Genomic DNA, 6,000 nt, shown 5'->3' with positions numbered 1-6,000 from the left:
TTTCTACAAATATTAAACACCATAAATCTTGACAGTCTACCTTTTCACTGTTTCTTCTACCCATTTCTTAAACATGAAGCACTCAAGGTTGTGAGTAACCACAGACCTATTGGTTACATCTATCCTGTTGTGCAAGAGAAGTCATAAGGCCGGGCTTTAGGCCAAATTCAACACCCATCTGCAGTATTTACCCTCAGGAGTATTGCAGAGTTCTTTCTGAGATAATTCATTGGATTCTTTTAAGTGGGACAGTCCCTGGCTGTTTGCTCTGCTTTCAGGTATATTCAAGGTAACTGGCATCAGCCTTTGGTGAACCCTTCCTCTAAGCTTTTCCCCCTGCAGTGATACCACATGGCCGACAGCAGACAGAAAAGTCACCTGCTGAGGAAGATTAAGTGGGGAAATCTTTCTTAGGACATTTCCCTGAAACCCAAATACATAGATTGCTGAAGCCTCTATTCAGGTTTCCTGTTTCATAAATCCAGATTAAACAAAAGCAGTGTATATAGATACAAATATGTGTATCTATATTTATATATTTACATAAATATATACGAATTAGTAGCTCTTGGAAGCACACTGGGCTATAGGCTTGTTTCAAGACTAGATAGCTTAGGTATAATGTTGATATAGGCATGAGAGGAACTATTCTAAATATCCTTCATCTGACCTTTTGAACCAAGGGATGTTACCAGAATATCCATTTATAGCAGACATTGGGAACAGGAAGAACTGTAATGTGTGTTAATTCAAAATCCCAGAACACTCTCCAATAGTAAAGAAACAAGACCAGTGATGGCACAGGTGTATTTATTATTTCATCTGTATTTTGTTAGTCAAAGAAGTAATTCTGCTAAATTCATTTGGGTCTGCTATCAGATTCCTCTACATAGACATTGCTCCTGAAAATGGCTCAGTCTTGGGCTCTCCACCCTCAGAAGGAGAAGAGGTTCTGCAGTGCACCAGCAACCACAGACTAGAGCCACTGCCTGGTTCTGCTACTTGAAGAGGTTTAAAGCATAAGGAATGTAACTGTGTGCCCCAAACAGATTAATTAAAGTCCATGGCAAAGACAGGAGCAAAGGAGGCTCAACCAGGTCTGCAACTGACTACAGGAATCTGGGACCTTGCTACCTATCAGCAGAATAAGGACTCGGTGACTGCAAAACCGCTGCTCTAGAAAGCTTATTTCAGTTACTGGTTTTACGTGGCTCTTGTCACTGATGAAGCTTGAAAGCAAAGACAGTTATAGAGAAAACAACCAGACGCATTTTATGTTATGGTCAAGTCTTTCTGTATTTTGGTGAGTAATATTTTCTTCCCAAATCCAGGAATTAATTACTAAATAAATATACAATCTTCTTTTCAGAGTCTAAGAACCACAAATTCCTCCAAACCAATGAAATCTGCTTCCCTAGAAACTTAAAACTTTCTATTTGAAAAACTAGATTTTACAGACTAAAACTTGAAAATTTTGTATGCTCATATTAATCTATCATGTGTAGCACACTACAAATTTAAGCATGAACCTGTTTCTGAAAAGACTGAAGAAATTCTTATAATAGTTCTCCACACTGTAATAGTTTTCCATATTCCTGCTTCCCCTCCTGCCAGAAGTATTGGCTAACAAACTGTGTATACAGCAGTCCTCAGAAAAATACAGTAGCTAACTATAAACCTCCAGGAGTTGAACAATTTTAACATTTAAACTGTATTATTCACAGTTCAACGTGAGTTTCATTCCAATATCTTTCTCATTTTGATCTTCAATACTTGATCCCACTGAAGTGACTTTGAAAGGTACCACAGTGACATTTTTGACACATTGGCATGATAGAAGAATGAGGAATTAAAGCCTATTGTCTTATGGAGGAAGAAGTAAAAGTACTGATTTATTTTTTGTTTGTTTTTTATTGCAGCAAATAGCTAGATGGAGATAGACACAATCCATCACTTGATTTAAATTGCTGTATCTTCATTTCGTATGTGAACCAGTACATGCTTATTCCTGTAGGTATGGAGATTGCATACTTATCACTGAAAGCTTCAGAAATATGTGGGCGTAGCCAACATCTGTAATTGCTTTTGCTGAATGTTCTGGGCTGTCACAGTCTTCTGATAATAGAGGCAAAGGGAAACACCTTTCACTATGTATGTAAGGTGAGAAATGCACGGTTATAACAAATACAATTTGTGCTTGTCTCATCTTTTCCATTTTAAAAATCCTAAATAAATATTAACTGTTTAATCCTACCAGTGCTTCCTTGAAGAAAGAAAGTAGATAGCTTTGCCTCCATTGTACAGACGGAAAGACTGAGGCAGAATTACAACATATCACAAAACATACTTCTAATTCAGAAGTCAGAAATCTTATCACTTAATCCTGACTACTCAGCAGAGTGGTCAAAATAAACCAGTATATTTTAGGAATGCCATAATGACTCTTCATAGAGACATACCAGCATTTTTCATGCACAGCAAACAGAATGAAATAAAAGTATTTCAGGGTTCATTACTACATATATTCACACTTCTGAATATTAAATATATTATATGCTGCTTCTGAAGTCTATATCAACTCTGGCTTATGCAATCAGTTTGCAGTTCTGATTAAATCATTCTGCAGTCCATTTGTATTTATGACTTGACATGGAAATATTCTTTGCTCCATTTGCAAGCTACCTGTGAAGTGCTATTTCAACTAGTTTAGCCTAGATGATACTTTATCCAACAAAGAACAAAACCTTAGAATAATGTTATGCCCAGCCTGGGGCTACTCCTTACATCTCACTGTTTAGAACATTCTTGACATTGATACAGAAGCAATAGGTGGATTATTTTGCCCTCTACACCCCTGTACAATATTGCTCAATGTTTTTTGAGATGTGGACTTCTAAGAAACAAGGAGTTGGTTGCGTGGGACAGGCGAGTCCCTTGTGTGCCCTCCCACTGTGTGCCAAGCTCTTCTGTGGTTTGTACATCTCTACCAGTGCCTCTGATCAGGGCACCACTCTGAACTGGATATGCTGAATAATTTACCAGTTGGGAAAGTGATATGTGTTCCAACTGCTGTACAACTAATTATGAACAGATGACATGCACAGGTGCTCAGCTACCAGCACTAGAGGTCTTTTAAGTACAGGGAAGGATCTGTGAACTCATAAATTCATAAAGGTCAGAAGGGAGGGTTACAATCTCTGTCTGCTGTATGTTGCAAGCACAGTTTCTCCAAACATTACTTACATCATGCTGTAAGTGGTGGTAGAACAAGTGAAGGTGAAGCTCACCCTTTTGCCCCCCTACCCTCATTTGGCAGAGATCTACCATGCCCAGAGGACTCAAGGAACAATTAACAGTGATGGGTGTCCCTGGGTGTCTGTGAATCCTCCTGTTCCACTCAGGAATAGGCTAGAGCTGGGACTGCTTGAATCTCAGGGCGAGGTGAAGATACTGTCCCCACAGTACCTGTAGCCTGAATCTGTCCACAGCCAAATTCAGGCAACCACAATGATTACACACCCATGAACCACGTTTGGCTAAAATGACACAGGCTGGCAACCCCTAGCTAACACCATGGCTTTGAAAGAGGTGGTGCAGGACTAGCCTCAAATTCTTGTCACCTCTGTTCGCTGTCTCCTGGCCTCCTTCACCTTCCCGTAACGTTCATCCATATTCCTACTGGCTTCACTCCAGAGGGAGAAATACTGAACTGTGACAAACAGCTGAATTCATTGATCATTTCCTTTTTGTCACATATTTTTCCTTAGAAATTCAATTAATATGCAGTGTGGGAGGAGGGGTTCATCTCCTACTTAAGTTCCTGGGTGAAGTCTGCTAACCTTGAGTTGGATAAGCTGAGACCCATCACATTTCGCCCTAGAAAGAGACAAAACCCCCAAAGAGTTTGAAATATGGTGCTACAAATATGGCCAGAGTGAGATTTTGAATTTCTGACAGCTTCATTTCAAGCAGTTAAGATATACTCTTATTGTGGTTTGAAGGCAAACTTCATGGTGAACATCCTTAAACTAATTTGGATATGAATTTAGACATACAGTTACACACACCTATTTTTAAGGACAAGGATATTGATCTTGGCAAGGCAATAAATTCCAGTAATATCTCTCTGCAGAATAAAGCCAAGACAATTCAAATCCATTTATTTTTTCTCTTCACAACATTTTGCCAAAACCATCATTTTGTTGGCCACATAATTCTGATTTATATTCAACAAGAGTAGTAAAAAGCTTGTATAGAGGAGACAGCCAGAATGACATTTTCCTATAAATCACAATGATTTTTACTGCCACAAGATCCTGCAGCTCAACTTCAAATACAACTGTGCTGTAAACTGCGTGGATGAAGCTGCATTCCTTCTGAATGAGAACCATGTTTCCCTTTCTCAGTGAGTGACTCCACATTCCTATCAGTCTCTAGCAGATAATAACAATATCCAAACAAAAGCAGTTTTCAGAGCTGGTAGAGCAGCGATGGGAAAACATGTTCAAAGTGAGGGTCACTTTATACCGTATAATTCTTAAAAAAAAAAAAAAACAAAAACAAAAACAAACAAACGCAAACAAACAAACAAACAAAAACAATCAAAAGGAGGTAAGTAAGGTGCACACTGGACAGTAAGTTCTGTTTCTCAAATTTCTGTTGGTTGCAATTTCGGGGGGGAGGGGGTGGTAAATTTTCCTTCTGATAGGGTATGAAAGAATATAACTAGAACCAGAGCAATATTTAACTACTGACCTGGAACATAGTACTCCTGAGCTTCTATGTAATCCTCAAGGGACTTTGATCAGGTAAAGGGAATTGGGAAATATGTATATTCACTTCTTAACCTGACAAAGGAAAATCCATCAAGGACTGCTGAAATTAAAATAACACTAACCTATTAAAAATTGTTAGGCATTTATTTCTCAAGAAAGGCTAACATTGCTGTTCTGCAGTCCTTTAATTTTCTCATTTGGGAACCATACCTGTCAAAGTCAGGTGTGTGAAGCAGGGTCAAGAGCGCAATGTTCTGATCTGACTCTAGATTAGATTTAGGAAAAGGTCCATCCCCTAGGCTCAGCATATGCTCCTACTGTGCCAAAATCTCCCTGAGAGCTGTGATGAGCCTGTAGCCATATCCAAAACAGAACCTGAAAATTATTTTATTGCAGTACATCACATAACCTTTACTTCCTAACTCTATACATGTCACCTGAACTACAGTGACAAGGGTTCCTATTCCTAGATTGTATATTTCTCAGGACCCCAACTCACTTCAGAGGCCACATGTCCAACCTGACCATGATTCCATTCTGTGCCAGGATAAGACCTGTGTATGCATGTCCAGCCCCCCACCTCGCTCCCAGGGTGTAGAAGCCAAAGTACTCACACTGAAAGAGGAAGCAGGTCCACTCTCCTTCCACATCAGGAATCCACAACCACACTAACAACAACCTCACTCCAGAACTGCTGGCAAACACAGTTTTATCACTGATCTCCCCCACCTGATTCTTTCCCCCAGAGGCACAGCTGGGTTCATGGTTTCATTTGTTAATCAGTACAGTCAGGTGAAAATGTGACTCTAAAAGACACGAGTATAAGAAGGCAATGAATAAATACATTTTCTAGTGACAATTCAAAAGCTACTTGCATGGTTGATGGAGCAAGGATCATGATTATTTATAAATTAAATCTAGAGGATGGCAGTCCTGAATCTCCTCTTCACAGCACATTGTTCATCCCAGTCTCTCTCCAGCGCAGTGTTAAATGGAAATGGGAATTGTGTGGGAGTCCAAGCTCACAATCCTCTGAAAACCTCTGTATGAATGGGAGAAGGTTCAGATTTAATCTCTAGTTGTAGACAACTTTGGGATGGGGAGGAAATGCACTTATACCAGAGTGCTAATAAAAACAGCACAGCTGTAAACTGCTGGCATATGTAGAAAGTTGTTCTTCCACAGCTCATTAAAAAAAAGAGCTACTTTCCCTGCTCATGCAGAG

The sequence above is a fragment of the Tyto alba genome, unplaced genomic scaffold (assembly GCF_018691265.1).
Source record: "Tyto alba isolate M040663 unplaced genomic scaffold, T.alba_DEE_v4.0 Super-Scaffold_9, whole genome shotgun sequence".
In the NCBI taxonomy this organism is placed as follows: Eukaryota; Metazoa; Chordata; class Aves; order Strigiformes; family Tytonidae; genus Tyto; species Tyto alba.
This window is presented reverse-complemented; position numbering follows the sequence as displayed.